Here is a 19030-nt window from a genome sequence, read left to right on the forward strand (position 1 = left end):
TTACGCCTTTAAATTATCAAATTTAATCCATCTTTATTCCATTTGATGCCTTGATGTATTTGTTTAAGTGATTTAAGTTTTAGAAGGCAAGGATGGCTTGGAAGGATGAAGAAAAATCATGCAAAAGTGAGGAATTCATGAAGAAGTGAAGGATTTGTAGAGTTGTCAATCCTGATCTCTTTGCACTAAAGTGATTATAACTTGAGCTATAGAGCTCCGAATGAGGCAATTCTAGTGGCATTAGAAAGCTAACATCCAAGGTTTCAAAACTATCTGCATATGTCTATAGTGGACATTGAGTTAAGAAATCCACGTACGTAGTCAAATTTTGTGTACGCGAGACACCAAAAATGTGCTTCATTAAAGAAACACATGAGGGGCGATTTTTGGAGTATTTTGGGCCCAATTCAACTCATTTCTGATGCTATTGAACCAAGAGTTGAAGAGAGAATGAACCAAGTAGTGTTAGTTTTATTTTTACATTATGTTTTGGGATTCATAGTTTAGTTTCTCTTTAATTTTAGATTTTGATCTTGTTCTAGTGTAGTTTTTTTATATTTTCTTATTCTAGTGTCTTAATTTTCCTATTTTCTTATACTTTTAGTTTTATTTTTATGTTTTCTTGATGCTTAATTGAGTTGTTGTTATTAATTTCTTACATTTGGTAGCTATAGATTTTATTAATTCTTACAATTTATGATACTTTATGTTTATGCACTCTAGGTATTTGATAAAATGCTTGGATTAGTTTTAGAGTAGATTTTTTCATTCTTGGCTTGTGATTGAGGAATTAGGTGATATTGAGTCATTACTGTCCAATTTGGATTGATAATCTAGAGTTGTTAGTTGATCTTGTATTCACTAACGTTAACCTCTTACTAAGCTCAATTAGTAAAGTGGTTATGATTTGTGAATTGAAATTAATTATGCCTACTTGACCTTCTTCTGATGTTGGAGATAACGTAATAGGATTACTCTTGATAATTGTTATGTTTAGATTAATGACAAGAATAGAACTTCTTGATTCTTAATCCTAGCCAAGAAGCCTTTTTAGCATTTGTTAATTTTGCTTTCTTGCAATTTAATTTCTTGTTTGTTATCATCCAAAACCCTAAAAATATCTCATGACCCATAACACGCGCATCTCACTGCAATTTCTTTGAGAGACGATCCAAGATCTAATACTCTTGGTTTTTATTTGTTTGCATTTGTGACAAACAAAATTAAACTTTGATTGAGAGTTATTTGTTAGTTTGGACTATACTTACAACGGAATTATTTTGTGAAATTCTGAACCGACATTAATTCTTCTGTTAAAGACCTACCACATGACAGACGCTCAGAGTATGCAATTAAAGCATAGTCAATCCATTCCTCAGGCTCTACAGGAAAGACAGCTCTGATACCATAATGTAACACCGTTACTACCAGAATGTCACGCATCCAGCAGCGCCACTCTGATAGCTAAGAGTATTACGACGACTTTAAATATACTTATTAATAAGGAGCCTTTAACTCTAAAAAAATCGTATCGCTGCTTTCTTCGAAAAATCGAAAGTTCTTTTTTCACTTTTTACAAACATGCATCAAACACACAAACGCACACACACACGCACACACACGCACACACGCACACACGCACACACGTACACACGCACACACACACATAAACATATGAGACTTCTCATTCAAGTTAATTACAAATATTATAAACATACATATTATTACAATTCATATCCCTCTTTATAGAAACATAACAATAACAAAGGTGAGGGAAAAATATAACTAATATATCCAAACAAAAATAGTGCAGCTAAGAACTCAGCAAAACTTATAAGATTCCTCATCCATCCTGAAAAAGAAAAGTCTGTAGGAGGTAAGAACATCGTCCTCGCAGGTTCTCAGTAGAGGGTTTAAGAATTGTCATACTAGGATACGTACAAAAGAAGAATGAATTTCAAAATCAATGATCATCGTTCATCTTATGAATCTTTTTGAAAACAAGCGGTTAATTACCAAAAAATCCAAACTCATATTTTAAAATTTATAAAAGCCAATCAAACATAATATCCAAAGGATTTCACTACATACCAAAAGGACAATACTAACTAAACTTACCACTAATTCATCCAATCACGGCATCCGGCCCAACACAAAATCAAATCATAGCCTCCGGTCCAAAGCATAATCATATGACGGCCTCCGGCCCAGCACAAAATCAAATCATCACTCAAACCACTATAGTCCAAACCAACTAGTCACAATCACAAGTAATGAAGTTCAAATACAATCAAGAGAAATTATAGCAGGTATGGCAATTATCAGTTAAACAGAAATATTCACATAGGCAAACCAAATACAATATGAACATCCAAACAATGTCACATAGATGCAAATGATGCATGCCTTCCCTATGCCCAATGAGCTCATCTGTCGATTATACAGCCTAACGCGACATGTCTGATAACAAACCTTGGACAGTCCCTCGGTATGTGCATCCCCAAGAGGTATTCACTTCCCTTGGAGGAATCATCTGGACCAGCCATATCTTGTGACGGAGGGTCAACAAAGTCTGAAATCTCAACCCAGAGCAAGTGGGGCGAACCACTTCATCTTCCCAGGGAGTCTTAAATCATATCAACCCAGAGCAAGTGGGGCGAACTACACCCATGCATCTATCCAGGGAGCTCAAATCTCAAATTTCTTTTTCCTTTAAATCCAATACCACCTCTTTGTAACATTTTCCAAAATCTTCAAAACAATTTCACTTAAAATAAACCGATTCTTCTTTAAAAACTCAATTCTCACCTAATTGAAAATTTTCAAACTACTTCAAACCATTTCAAGATCAAACTTCGTTCAAAAGACAAAAGAAAAACATTTATTAGCTAAACCCCTCAGCAAGGCCATTAGACTTTAGGGGAACGACTACTAATCTCATTTTTTTAAACAAACTTACAAAACTTTTCCAAGATATAAAATCTCAATTTAAAGTATCCTCATGGTCTCCAACCACCATCTCAAAATTAAATAAGTTAAATCATAAACCAAATTCATGAATTAACAAAATCACAAAACTCATTTTTTATTTAAACCAAATCATTTAAACTAAAATATCCAAACCAATTTCAATACCATTTTAAACTCTAAAACTTTTTCAACAAGGTTCAAAGCCATACTATGTAAAAATTGAAAATCTTAATTGAACACCCCAAAAGTATTTATCCTCAAATCCATTACTTTAATTACTATAAAATCTTTAAGAGTACTTAAGACATATCTCTTTTGATAAAATTAATCAAACCAAACTCATTTTCCTTTAGCCAAAACTTCTAACCCGTTTTCAAAACCAAAACCAAAACTCCCGAAACTCTTCAAAACAGAATGCTTCAATTGAATAAATCAACGTCAACTTCTTTTCATTATTAATCAAAACCCAAAATAGTTAAATTCTCATTATTAAATTTCACTTAAATTCTTATAAAAACTTTGGCAGCACCTCTTCTAAAACTCAGACTTTTCCACCCTTCTCGAGTCCCAACCGAACCAGTTCTCAAACTCTTCTCAACCATTTCCAAAATCAGACCAATTCCAATATCAAATCATTTCCAAATTCTCAAAATCATTTTTGATAAATCAAACCAAACCAATTCCAATATCTCAAATTATATCTAATTCTCAAAATTATTTCAGATAAATCAAACAACTACTTCAACAAAGTCAACCAACAAACCAGAATACTCAAGCTTCTCAAATAATCAATAAATTAACCAGGCAAATAATTTCAATCATTCAGAGGAACTCAGTTTAATACATAAGATTCACGTAATCATAAAAATATACTTTTCATGGCAATATCGACTTGTAACAATTCTTGATAATAAAATACTTTTAAGAAAAAGCCCATACCTCAAATAGTCGATTCCTCGCAACAAGTCAATACAAATATTGTCCTTGTGAAGCCACAATTCACAGCCTGTATAAAGGCTCTTAAGTCATGTGATAGGAAACTAACTAATATGCTTTTCAATTATGCAAAAGATTACACTAATATCCTCCTTGAATAATCCAACTATGGACCATGTCTCAGTTGATAGCAACTTGGTGATTGGCGCACTGCCATCAAATATTATCAATGCCCTTCAAGAATCTATGAGGTTTATGCTAGAAAATAGCCTTTCATTTGAGAGCTCTGGCTTCATGGGATCTGGAGTTTTGTCTTGGTATTTTAAAATCTAGCTAAAAGCATTAAATTTTGTAAAAATTTTAGATTGTAATATCAGTTGATTATGATAAGAGCATAACTATATATTGAATTTGATTCTTATATTAGTGACGACTTTGTTGTTGAATTCTTTACATATTAAAGTTATTAGTCTTAAAAATTATCATATTATACTAAGTTTAATTATTATGTTAAATGAGTTTGATTATACTCAAATTTTAAAACATAATTATAGCATGTTTGATTATAATCTAATTATACCATAAATGAAGAGCTTGCTATTTCCATGAATGAACTAATAATAATTTAGAATCTCAGATAATAAAAATAATAATTTCATAAGAAAGGAATATTGAGTGTAAAAACACTAGTCATATGTAAAATCAAAATTAAACAAGGGTAAAATGCAAGAGCTGCATTGCAACTTGTAACAAATCTATTACACAAAAAATAAAAATCATGTTCTTCCAAAATAAATTTATTCCAGTTGTAACTAACTTTCATGAACACTTGTTGACTCTTTCAGCTAAATTTTTGTTATGTACAAACAATCCAATAATCTTTTCTATAAATAATATAACACCCTACCACACAGAGCCCTATGCTTAAGTCATAAAATAGAGTTGGAGAGGTATTACGACCTCTAAAAATAAAATTTAGTATATATAATAGCGTAAAAATGTTTATAACTAGGAGCCTTTGAAGGAAAAGGGGTAAAATAAAATCGTTAAATTAAAAAAATGCAACACTCCGATCGATAATATAAACGAAGTAGATAAAGTAAGCCAACACGGATATATGTACAACAGAGTGCCATGAAACAGCTAGCAAAGCCCAGGACTCAATTCGCTAAGGTAACCGGTCCGAGCATATAGTTCTACATGTATAGATATATAGGAACAACCCAAAAGAAAGCCCAAAATACAGAGTTACAAAACCTGAGTCTCCAAAATAACCTCTAAGATGAGTCAAAATATGATATATACAATGGAGATAATAAGTATCTAAGTAAGTACATAAAACCAAAATAAAGTCTCGAGAGCTAAGGATCTTCGCTAAAACAGAAGTCTCTAGCATGCCTCAGCGAGGAGCCTCACGTCTTGCATCTGAAAATCACAAAATCTGCATGGGTGAGAACCAGAGGTTCTCAGGATAGTAACAGTGCCCAAATATCTAACATATAATGTCCTGGGAAAGCCGAAGGCAATCATAGAACTCCCAAGTTATAATTAAAGCTTATAAACACAACTAAACCATGAGAAATAAAAATAGGCAACTAACTAAAGATCTTCAGTCTAACTAAAACTCCCCTTTCCAACTCCTCCAAACCCCCCCACCCCCAACCGCCACCAGTAATTTTATATTGCAAACACAATTATATCAAGTAAGGAAATCACGAATAGGAAGTAGATACAGCAGTTCAACAAGTAGCAAGTATTTATGCAGTCAATTAGGCATTCCAAACAAATCACACCAAACAAATATAAATGCATATGATGCATGCTTGTCCTAGTGGCTGATGAGTCTCATCTGTCGATTATCAAGCCAACCTGACGTGTCCGGTAGCTAACCCAGGTACAGTCTCTCTGTTGCGCCTTATTACCATTAGAGGAAATCCGTGCCCTATCACCATTAGAGGGTATCTATGCCCTGTCACCATTAGAGAGTATCGGTGCCCTGTTACCCTTACAACTAGAGAGAAAACACAAGCATACTAATATCCAACACTTTCCATCATAATTCATTTACCACATTCATTCATTAATCATATAGGCAACCCCGGCATACTCGCCACATGTTCAAGCTTCCTCAATCAATCATAATCATTTAATCATTAATCATACACATATACATGCCCAGTCATAACTCAATGTTTATCACAGCCATCCGGCTCACAACACACACGACAATTCCACCATCATACTCAGCAACTCATACAATCATCATTACTCATCATTCATCGCTAATTCTCTCCTTACTTCATCCACAAGTTACCACATTCCCTAGTTTCTTCTCACTTCTAAGCATAATATTAAGATTTAGGACTTAAAGGATGAAAAGGAGGCTTAGAAGTTTTGAAATTCGGTTTTAAAAACAAAAAAAAAATCGTATTTGTTGAAAGCAGGGTCAATAGCCTAAGTTTTCACATTACATTATATTTTAGATACAGAAAACCGAAACCGTACCTTGGCCGATTCCCCGCTCAACCCGGAACACTTCCAATTTTACTTTTTCACAAGCTCTCAAGGCTTTGACACCTCCAAGAAAAGATTTTCAGCACCAAAAGCTTATTCCAAGCTTTCCAAGACCTCAACCAAGTCCCAACATACACATACACACTACCTAAACCACAATATCACATCCAAACATAGCAACTCAATACCCAAATGCCTAAATTCAAAAATTTCACTAGGGTTTGAGATCTCTTACCTTACCCAAGGATTTAAAGATCAAGCTAGGTTTATGTCTTTGGAAGAGTGATCTTCCTTTCTTGCTGCACTTGCAGCATGTTTGATGATTAAGAGAGGAGAGAGGGTGTTCTTTAAGTGTCTTGGGCTGAGATGGGTTCGGCCTTAGGCCTAATATGGGCCAGGTTCGCCCGGTTCGGTCCATTCAGCCCAATCTTAGGCCAAATTCTTTAAAATAAGTGTCAAAATTCTCGTTTTAATTTTCTCTATCATATTAAACGATAAAAATTATATTTTTAATTTTTTAGAATAAATTCTAATTTGTGGGCTAATTATATATTAATTAACCGGGTTTTATAAATAAAGTCTACAAAAAAAAAGTTTTATGTAAGAATATTATCATAGATATCATATAAGGAGCTTGAAAAATATTCAACAGCAAATGTATATATAGCGAATAATTTTATCTTTATTTGAAATCTCTATCAACTTACATAAACTTCAAAAGCTCAAGCATTAAAAATTACACAATATGTAGAGTAAACGTGTATTATCTCTATACGATATATAAAGATAAACATAAACCAAAACACTCAAAAGGTAACAACAAAAATCTCACTATATACATACACAAGTAGAATTCACCCAACAAAAGGGGAATTTATTTGCAACCTTTGCATTACCCTACTTAATCATCCATAAGCTTATATACATTACCGATATAATCTTCTGTCTCCAAAAGGAAAGATCCAAAGGCAATAGTTTCCAATACCAACCTCTTGAGGCTTGAGACTGAAATCAAAATAACACCATCAGTACTCTCAACCAAACCAGACTTCTCACTATTAAAAACAAGTTGAAAGATGTTTGATTACTGATAGCATTTTCAAGATGAAAAATTAAAAACCTTATAATTAACAAATAAAAAAAAGTAACAAATAAAAAATACTCAAAATTAAATAAGGAATTAAACCTCATCATTTAAACTTGTGGATTTCATTGAATTCCTAATTTGAATTCTGATTTTACTTCAACAAATAGCAACTTTCTTAATCTGGCCAATAAAAATAGAATCAAAACCTTAACTTAAGAAAAACAAAAAAAAATCAAAGTAATGCATTCAAAATAACTCACTAAGAAGAGAAAAGTAAACGACGCTAAGAAAAGTAGAATGAAGCGCTGCACGAAGAAGAGAAGAAAGTGAGGAGTAAGGAGTAATGGTGTGATTGAAGAGCAGAGTGAAGTGAAGTGCTGTGCGGAGAAGAGAAGAAAGTGAGGAGTGAAAAAGAAAAGAAATCGCGCGATCGAAGAAGAGGAGAGCAGTGGCGCGATAAAGAAACTGGGTGGGTTCTGTTTCCCAAGAGCGTTGCATTATTTACCGTATCTATATCCGTATGCATAAGGTAAGATTCGAACTTCCGACACTTGCTTAAACAAGACTAAGGAGCTAATCATTAGACCAACCCAACTTGGTTAATTATGTTTTACTTTTGAGTAGTAAGTTGGTAATCAATGTTATAATTTTTTGTAACGGGTTCATTTTTTTGGACATATCACAATTTCTTTTTGTACTGGGCCGAGTTTTTGGTTTTCTTGAATATACTTTTAGTTTGCTTGCTTAAATTTTTATGTTTGTTTCATTACTTGTGACCGGTATAATTTAAATAAATTATTTTTAGTTCATTGATGATACTAATATAAAATAAAACTTTTGAAATCAAGTTAATATGTTTCTTTTTAATATTTTTTAAATGCTTTTTAATAAATAAATTGATTAATAATTCAATATGAATTTCAGAAAATAAACTTAGCTTTTAAAAAAAACCAATGCTAGGGATTTTATGAAGTCATTGATAATTTTTTATGACTATTTGTTTTCCTGTTTTGATATTATGGATTATTGATGTTAAGAAACTATATATATATATATATATATATATATATATATATATATATATATATATATATATATAATCACATGTATTTTAATTTTTAATATTTATAATAATATATAATTAGCTTATTCTCTCTTTAAGCATAACATTATGAACTAGGGGGTTTATTAAACTTCTCAAAATATTAAATTATAGCTATTTATTTGTTATATTAAGTTATATGTGTTATTTATGATAGTGTTTATATATATGTTACTTGGACTTAATGCATTTTATAATAATTTATTATTATTTTAAAAAAATAGTTGAAATACATATTTCAATGCAATATGAAAAAATTATTGAAAATAAAAGAAATATATAATTATAAAAAATTATTGTCAAAAGTAACTATAAAATAGTAATGATATTAAAATTGTTGTAAAAAAAATAACACAAAAAACAACGGCTCATAAATCGTTCTTAAAGTTATCAACCAAAGGCAACGGTTTAAAAACCATTATTTTCATTAGTAACAAAGCTACAATAGCGAAAAGTGGTTGCCTATCCAGTTACTATTCTAAACCATTTTTTAAAAATTATTGTCAAAACCGTTGTCTATGTCAGTAACAAGGGCAATGGTTTTTTTGTTGTCGTTGCTTTAGGTAAAAAACCATTGTCTATTAGCATTGGTAACGGCACATATACCACAGGTTAAAAACCATTGTCAAAGCGTTGTCTAAAATTTTAAGAACGGTTTTTTAGTCTAGGGCAACGATTTTCAACCGTTGCGAAAATCCTTATTTGTTGTAGTGAATTGTTAATATTGTGACTGTTTCTCCCAAATGTCATGATCAATTAAGAGTTGCTCAAGCAAATAATGTTGCAAACTCAATTGCCAATGATAAGATTGTGACAGGTAGTGGACTTAATCAAATTGGTACTTTGTAAAAAGTTGAAGATACTAGATGGGGTCTCATTTAAATTCTGTACGTACGTAGCTTGCTATGCATGTTTGATGATACTTGTGAAGTTCTTGAAAAATACACCGATGAAGGTAATTTCTCCACTCTCGGTAATGCTAATGCTGTTTATGATGCTACTACATCTTTTGAATTTGTCTTTATTTTGCATTTGATGAGAAATATTTTAGAAGTTAGTTATGATCTTTTCCAAGCTTTGCAACAAAAAAATCAACACATATTGAATGCTTTATCTCTGATTTCTACTACCAAGACGTTAATCCAAAGAATGAGTGAATCAGGTTGGGAGGCTTTCATAAAAGAAGTTATATTTTTTGTGAAAATCATGAAATCGAAGTTCTTAATATGAATGCATTAAATATTCCTAGAAGAGGTTGAACTCATAAAATTGTTTATCAGATTTCAGTGGATCATCATTGTCATGTTAATTTATTTCTTGCTACAATAATTGACACACAATTGTAAGAGTTTAATAGAAGATTCAATGATAATATGGTGGAGGTGCTTACTTTAATTTCAACTTTAGATCCTAAAGATAATTATAAGTTCTTCAATGTCGACAAAGTATGTGAATTAGTAGAACGGTTTTATCCATATGACTTCAATGACTAGAAAAAATTTCACATCAGAATACAAGCTCAATATTATGAACTTGATGTTCCTACTCATGCTGAATTGAGAAATTTGTGCACAATCTCTGAGTTATGTCAAGGGTTAATGAAGACAAGAAAGTCTTTAACATATTCATTTGATTGATCGTTTGATTCAATGGTATTAACTCTTCCAATTTCAACTACTACAACTAAGACACTACAAAAAATTCGCCGAATACCGTCGGATTTGTCGGCAGATTTTCTAGATAAATCTGACGGTACCAAGTTTATCGACGGAATAAATGGGGCGGTATAAATCTTGCCGGAAAATGCTTACTGTCGGATTTTTGATAGTCCGACATTAATTTTTGTCAGAATTAGCGACAAAATATAGAGGTAGGATGACAAAGTCTTTAGAAAGTTACCGTCGGATTAATCTGTGGTAACGTTGGCACCATGTTGCACATATTTGTGCCATTTTATGGGCAGATTAAATTCTATGGTAATTCCAATGGAACTTTTTTTGGAGAATTTTTTTAAAAGAAATTCATTGGCTGTTATCGTCGGTAAATTTTGACGGTAAAGCCGATGGAAGTAAATTTTTATTTTTTAAAAAATAATTATTTTTTGTCTATTTAAAGCGTGACCTAATGACAAACATAATTGAAACAGTACTTTAAATCTGAAGTGAAATATCAAACAAACAACGTAAAAGTATGGAATGATATATGGTAATTGATATATCTAAAACAATGTTAATTACAATACGTTTTTCTCAATGTTTGATAAAGAATTATACATATCATAGAACTATATTTACATTAATCCTATTCAAATTCATCATCTTCTTCCTCTGGTTCACCATCCTCCTCTTCCGAGGTAGTTTCCTGATCATCAAACTCGTCTTCCTCTTCATCGTCTAGGTCGACCCCATCTTCTTCTTCAAGATCGCCGTCCTGTTGTGGTAGCATCGTTCTAATGAAAAAGAAAACTTATTAAACTCACAACGTAAAACTAATTAATTCAACAAACTACACAAAGTCGAATAACATAAGAAATCCTAATCACAAACTCCACTACAAGAAAATAGGCCTGTGGCCACGCTTTTTTCTTACCATGCTTTTAAAGCGTGGCCAAAAGGGGTCAATGGCCATTCTTTTATGAGGGTGGCGATTAATTAGAGGTTTGGCCACGTTTTTTCTTGCCACTCTTCAAAAGCATGGCAAAAAGGATCAATAGCCATGTTTTCATGAGGGTGGCAATTGATTAGAGATACGGCCATCTTTTTTTTCTACCACGGATGTTTTGAAAGCGTGGCAACATGGTTTCAATATAGTAGCATTTTTAAAGCGTAGCCATTTCCTGTCACTCTTTTGGCACACTTTAAAAGCATGGCCAGAAGGTTTTTTTTAAAAGAAAACTAATAACCCTAAACGCGAGACTCTCTCAAACCCAATAACTCCTGAAGCTAAATAACCCTAAACACGCTACGAGACTTTCTCACTCCCAACAATGCCTCCGTCATTCACAACCCCTGCATTGACGGCGAAACATTAATAACTCCTGAAGAACAAAGAACATCGCCGGCACTCACAATGCTTCCATCGGCACTCCCACCATCGCTTGTCCCACTATAAACCCCTAATTTGAATAATTTTATGATATAGACCACATCACGACACACAGTCTCCTCTCTGGCTCACTCTCTGTCTCTTCCAATATTAGGGCACGCAGAGGCACCACTAGCCACCATTCAAACACCCACTGGCCACTGTCACTGGCCTTACTATGTTTTTCCTCAGAACCGATGCTGCTCTGCTTCTGTTGGACTGCTTCTTAGAACCGGCTGCTCTGCTTCCGCACTGCACAGCTTTTCTGCGCCGTACTGCTCGCTGAAGAACCTTAGTCACGATGCCACCAACAGCACCGCAAAGTGTGAAGGGCACTACACTGCTCCCACTCCTCTTCTCCTCGGCGTTGCTCCTCCTATTCTTCCCCTACTCCTTTCTTCTTGACGCTGCTCATCTTTTTCTCCTTGGCTTTGATACTTTTTTGGTGAGGAAGGTCACAAGCCAATGCTCAGCCACTCTTCTTCTTCTCGGTGTTGGTTTTGGTAATACTTCTGAACTTTTTTTTTTTCTAAACTAGGATTGAGGTCTAAGCTTTGTTATTATAATTTATAATTCTAGATTTGATCAGAACTTGTTATTATAATTTATAAGGTTGATTTGTTGTCCTAAACTTCTGATTATTGTTGATTTGTTCTCTTTGTTTGGTTTTGATTTGTTTTTATTTTAATTACATATAATGTTGATTTGTTCTCCATGTTTGGATCTGATTTGTTCTGAATTTAATTAAAATATGTTCTGATTATTGTTGCTTTGTTCTCCTTATTTGTTTTTTTATTTATTCTGATTTTAATTGAAACATGTTCTAATTATTGTTGCTTTGTTATCCTTATTTGGTTCTGATTTGTTTTTATCATAATTAAAACATGTTTTGATTATTGTTGATTTGTTCTGATTTTAATTAAAATATGTCAGTGCTTAATTAAAATATGTTGTGTTAGTTTCTTTGTTTGCTTTGTTTGTTTGGTATTCTTCAGAGTTTTCCATACTGCCACAGTCTTTGAATGCTTACTTCTCCACATTCCTCTTTTCCATGCTGACTCGCACCCTTCAAAGGAAGTACATGTTCCTCCTCTGCAATGCCATTCTTGATTTTCTTACCAGCAAATCACTCTATGATGCACCACTAGTGCAAGGAGAATGTTATTATGAACAAGTGTCATCATTAGAATTGTTATTAGCTAATCAAGATTATGAACTTTTGTTAGCAGAAACTGAGCAAGGAAAAGAACATAAAGAAGGAGGAGAAGGGAAAGGAATTAATAGCAAAGGAGAAGCGGTTAAAGTTGAACTTGAGGATGCAACAAAGGAAGAATAATTGGAAAACCAGATGAAATGAACAGAAAGTTTGAAGAGTTTATAAGGAAAATGAAGGAGGAGATCATGATTGAAGCTCAAACGCCCCCGATTGCAGTATAGTTATTAATTATTTCTCATATTCGTCCCATGTATGTGTTTCTGTTCCTCACTAATGAGTAACTCTTTTTTTCCTTTTATTACAATAATGTTATATATATGTGAGTAAGCTCTTAATAACTAGTGTATAATTTTCTTGGTTTTATAACCACGCCATGCTTCTTCTATAGTCTTTTCTTCTTGCTCTTCTACCTCTCTATCACTTTCTTTAGTTATTTGGCAAGAGTGTTTGGAAGTGCAGAAGGGGAAGGCCTTCTATGACTTCTAGTTCAACACAAGGCTTGTAAAATTCACAATTGTGTATTTTTAGGTAAAGACTTTTGTTTATTTATACTTAAACTTTGCTAATTTTTGGGCATTTTTTGGGAAAGTGGGCTATTTCACTTGAACTGCTATATGTTTGATTTGAATAGAGCTTGTAATCATTTAAAAATTATTAAAAACCATAAATCCCTGCTTGTGTTCCTTGCTTAGATAAATTTTCATCATATAGTTAACTTTTTTTCTTCTTTGGAAAGATTATTTAATCATGTGGATGTTTGCTACACTGCACCCAAGGAGTTCTTATATTTGCTATGCATAATTTATGGTGTCCATTTTAGCTCATTACTAGTCATTAATTTCTGGATTGCAGATCAGGATATGAAACAAACACATGCTCTAATATGTACCAAGTTCTGATTAATAACGTTATATTTTATGCTTTTTAGTAATACTTTAGTGCTTGTAATTTGCAAGGTTTCCAATGATGCTGCTATTCTTTACCATGCTAATATTGAATAACCTTTGATTATTCTTTTCATTATACTAAGAGAACTCCTTTAACTATAAATTGTGCAAATTTTAATCTGTTTTAGAGATTTATTTATTCTTTATCAAAATATGCATTTGGACGGTTTTGATTTGGTGTGAAATGATCAGCTTTACCGCTTCCTTGTAAGGAGGACCGGCAGCAATTTCAATGCCGTGACACTGAATCGCTTGTTCATGAACAAGGTTAACTGGCCTCCGCTTTCTCTGTCATCAAGGAAAAGGTTTGTTTTTCCCTCTCTTATCTTTCTCAGTGGTAAGATAGGAATTCTTTGTTTTTTCGATGCAAGAAGGTAAAGCCGTAGTAATGGGAATTGTAACCGATGATAGCAGAATGTATGAAGTTCCTGCATTGAAGGTTATTGCACCCAGGTTTATAGAGACTGCACATGCTAGAATAGAGATGGCTGGTGGTGAATGCTTGACATTTGATTAGCTTGCACTTAGGACACCTCTCGGACAGAACACGATATGTGTAGATTAGATATATAATCCACTTACTAGTTTCAAATGATGTCTATGACTATGATATATAAACTTATCAATAGATATTTGAGATGAACTGGTTTAAACAATATTTATACCGTTTGATTGAATGAATCACATGAAACCAAGTACAGATTCGTTTGTGAATTATAATGGTACTATGCATTATGATAGGATGAGTTTGGAAATGTGGAAGTGATCAGATTTTAGATGGTTAATTTGGTTTATATATTGTTGTATGAATGTAGGTTCTTTTTAGAGGCCTAAAGAACTCCAAGAACGTTGTGAAATAATTTGGTCCTGCTCTTGGTGTTCCTCATAGCCATACCAAGCCTTATGTACGATCTAAGGGAAGGAGGTTTGAGAGGGCTAGAGGAAGGAGGAACAGCAAAGAACTTAGGATTTAAGTTGTATTGTTTCTGTATTTTTCTTTAGTTTTTAGTTTTGGAATTTAACATTTTCTCCCATATTCTAGTACTGAAGACAGTTGTCTTAATGGTAACCGTTGCTGAAATATTGATAAATAATGGGCTTGCTTTTATGCGCAGGTTGAGAAGCTTGTCGAGAAATCAGAGTTTTGAACTCGAGATTTGTTTTGTATTTGAGTATTCGTTTTTTAACGTATAAAACATTTATAGCAAAAATTATATATGTCACTAATTACTATTTGATTTGTCTTGTGATAAAAATTGCATACTATATTTATAGGTTTGGTAATAAAAAATGACTGAAATTTTATATTGTGCAGCGATGAAGGTAAAGTCAAAAAAGGATTTTTTTTATTTGATAAGGCTATTGCCACGCTTTTAGTCATATCTCTCTCTATTGCCACGCTTTGAAAGCGTGGCCATATCTCTCTCTGCAGCCACGCTTTTAAGCATGGCAATCTGTAAAAAACGTGACAACAAAAAGCGTGGCGATAGATTACCAAAAGCGTAGCGATAGAGCAACCACCACACTTGCATATGTGATTAGTGACCTTTTCAAAAGCATCGTAGTAGCTCAAAAAGCGTGGCAATAGAGGTGTTTCCTTGTAGTGTGCAATATCTTATTTTAATCAATAATTTGGTAATAAAGTATATAACAAAATACTATACTCACAACAACTTCTGAGAAAACTGAAAACCACAAACTAAACCTTAACCACAAACTCCATTACCATAATTTAGTTAACAATTTAGTAAAATATCTAACAAAATCTTAAAGTCACAAAAAATCTGAAAAACAGTAAAAAAAAATTATGCCAAATCGTAATCACAAACTTCATTACACTAATTTAATCAATAATTTCATAAACGGTTTAATAAAAAATCCTAAACTCACATAATAATCTTAATAAAATTTAAAAGCCATGCCAAACTTACCTTTGATGGTGGCAGCAAAATGCTGGAGCAGTGGTCATACCAGTAGTGACGGTGACACCAATGGCAGTGATCACCAAGAACAGCGGCGGTGTTTCCAACCTCCCCAGTGGTGACCGATAGCTCCCGCGGTGACAACGTCCATCAGCGACGGTGGCACATTAGGCTCCAGCATGTGACAGCGACGTCGGCAACACTTCCTCCGACGGCAGAGAGAGAGAGAGAGAGAGAGAGAGAGAGAGAGAGAGAGAGAATTCAGACAAGTGAGAGAGGAAGGGTTCGCGTTTGAATTTTAAATCAGTGTACCGTTAGATTACTCCAACGGTAAATTGGTGAAACGTAGCGTTTTATTAAATCGATTTACTTTCGGCAAAAATCGACGGTAAATTCGTCAGTAACTGTGGCGCCAACAAAACTATATTTCGTGCTACTAATCAACATCCGACTTAGAGTTGGAATGTAAAATCCGACGGCAAACATTTTTGGAAAATCTAAGCTACCTTATATCCGACGCAAAATCTGCCACTAAATCTGCCAGTAACCATCGACGTTGAATCCGACGGCTCTCAGCGTCTTTTTTGTAGTGAGAGATCTTTTTCAGTTATGAATATTGTAAAGAATAGACTCAGAAATAAAATGAAAGATGAATTTTTTGTTAATCGCCTTCTGATTTACATTGAGAAAAAAATTGTTAAAAAATTTAACATATATTTTATTATCGATAAATTTTATGAGTTAAAAAAAATCGTTGTATACCACTTAATTATACAAAAAACTGTGAGTAAATGGTACACATTTTTTGTAATGTATTTTAGACTATATAACTTTTTATATAGAAGTTGCTTTATATTACGGCCCTGTGTAGATACATAAAATAATATTACAAAATCTAAAAGGAACAGCATCTATAATATTAAAAGAAGAAAAATCTCAAGGAAAGAAAATAGATGTATCTGTTAGAATATAATTAGGATCAATTAGGATCAGTTAGAATTATTTAGTAGATTTAAATATTTATTATAGAATATTACGTCTTTATTATTACGATTCTCTTAGTACCTATAAATACCCTTTTATATTGTATCATTCCAGACAACTTGAGTAGACAATTTGAATAGACAACTTGAATAGATTCAATAATACACAAATTCTTTTTCCAGTTTAGTCTCTTGTTTCTAACATGGTATCAGAGTCATTGTATCCTCCTTGAAGAGGATAGGTTATTTTCCTTGCGGTGAAATCACCGTAGTTTTTACATTTCTTTTCTATGTCATTCTTCTTTTCCTTTTGTCACTCATTTGTTGCTTTTTCACCTCATCGACTAGCCTATTTTCTCTATCTTGTATTTTTTTGAGTCGAATGATCAAACACCATTGTCATCCGTTGCTTACCTATTCTCATGAAGAAATCATATAGTTTTCGCTCTCTTTCGGCAGCTCTGTCTGCGTTCTCTCGTGGAAGTTCTGTTTGCGTTCTCTCGTGACAGTTCCATCTGCGTTCTCTCGTGGCAGTTCCATCTGCGTTCTCTCGTGACAGTTCCGTCTGCGTTTTGTTTGTGTTTTCTTGTGGCAGATCCGTCTACGTTTCTTTCCGACAGTTTCGTCTGCGCTTCCTTTAGACAGCGGCAGTTCCGTCTGCGCTTCCTTCCGGCAGTTCTGTCTGCACCTATTTTATCAGTTTATGCAGTTTTTTTCTCTTTATTTCATTATTTTAAATAAGTTTCAAACTCAAGTTATCACTTGGGTTTGAGGGGAGATGTTAGAATATAATTAGGATCAATTAGGATCAGTTAGAATTATTTAGTAGATCTAAATATTTATTATAGAATATTACGTCTTTATTATTACGATTCTCTTAGTACCTATAAATACCCTTCTATATTGTATCATTCCAGACAACTTGAGTAGACAACTTGAATACATTCAATAATACACAAATCCTTTTCCAATTTAGTCTCTTGTTTCTAAATGTATCTATATAATTTCCCCTTTCTTTACTATACTATACTTTCAAGAAAATAATACACTATAAATTAAAGCAATTCTACCAAGGTTGCGAGAACCGGACCGGTCAATGAACCGGTGAGGTGGCTGGTTTACTGGTTCACTGGTTCAACCGGGGTTCAACCGGAGTTCAACCGGTTTAATTAAATATTAAATAAAATTATTAAAAATTTAATATATAAACACATTAAACACAACAGGAGTTCCATAATGCATTGAAGAGAAAATTATCCAATAACTATTAAATCTACAATGATGATGCCTATACCAAAATGAATTATGTAAATGGAACACAAAACTTAAAAAACAATCTATAACCTCTAGAGCTCTTGGTGGCTTCAATTCCCTTTGAACTTTTCCATCTGCATTACTCATTGACTCCCCTGCCCTGCTGCATTCTTCATTGCTCTTGACCTGCTCCTCTGCTGTGTTGCACGGTTCATCAAGAGCCATTCCATTCCCATCTTCACATTCACCATTCTCTCTACAATCTTCAGGTGGAGATGCATGAGGGACATCCTCCTGGGGTTCAGAAGCATCACTTTCAGATACTTTCACCACCAACACAATATAACAAAAATCAAGCACATAAAATGCACCAAAATTAGATAAAATTCAAACTTGATAAATTCAGATGATACAACAATGAAGTGATTAAACTATAGCAAAATTCAGAATGACAACAATTCAAAATCCAGATGATTATATCAATTCATACAATTCATACAACATTCAATATAATTAAATTCAGCATTTCATACAGTTAATTCACCAAAATTCAATATAGCAGAATTCAATAGAGCACAATTGAACTTATATAGCAAAATTCAAAAACCAGAGTCCCAAAATTGAACTTTTATCAAACTTATATTCGGTAAAATTCAGAATTACAAAATGATTAATCCATATCATTAAATCTGCCCTAAATAAAAAAAATTGAAAAGCAGAAGAACTCAAAACAAGAACTCTGCATCTGAAGTTATGAACTCAAATCTGCCCTAAATTCCTCACTGGATAAAAAATTAATTGAAAAAAACAAAACCCAAGAACTCAAAAACCGCAGGAGAGCACAGAAGGCCAAACGACGAAGATGATAGAAGCCGACGAATCTAACATATGAAGTACTAAAATCAGCAAAATAAAAAAATAATTCAGAGGGAGCTCAATTATAAGTAACAAAACTCCACAGTAAAACCAGCAACACAATTATTAGTTGGAGTAAAGGGACACAGGGCCACAAAGG

The 19030-nt window shown here is 33.2% G+C and overlaps 1 non-coding gene and 2 pseudogenes across 1 annotated transcript; all 3 read left to right on the forward strand.

Moving 5' to 3' along the window:
• The first annotated feature begins 12618 nt into the window (after window positions 1–12618).
• Window positions 12619–13130, forward strand: LOC148568659 (uncharacterized; annotated as a pseudogene).
• Window positions 13131–13792: 662 nt separating this feature from the next.
• Window positions 13793–14830, forward strand: LOC110271536 (large ribosomal subunit protein eL18-like; annotated as a pseudogene).
• LOC148568660 (small nucleolar RNA snoR53Y) lies at window positions 13866–13945 on the forward strand. The gene has a single exon (XR_015882751.1). It is a non-coding gene; the product is annotated as a small nucleolar RNA snoR53Y (small nucleolar RNA).
• Window positions 14831–19030: the final 4200 nt, after the last annotated feature.

The sequence above is a fragment of the Arachis ipaensis genome, chromosome B4 (assembly GCF_059453495.1).
Source record: "Arachis ipaensis isolate K30076 ecotype BB chromosome B4, ASM5945349v1, whole genome shotgun sequence".
In the NCBI taxonomy this organism is placed as follows: domain Eukaryota; kingdom Viridiplantae; phylum Streptophyta; class Magnoliopsida; order Fabales; family Fabaceae; genus Arachis; species Arachis ipaensis.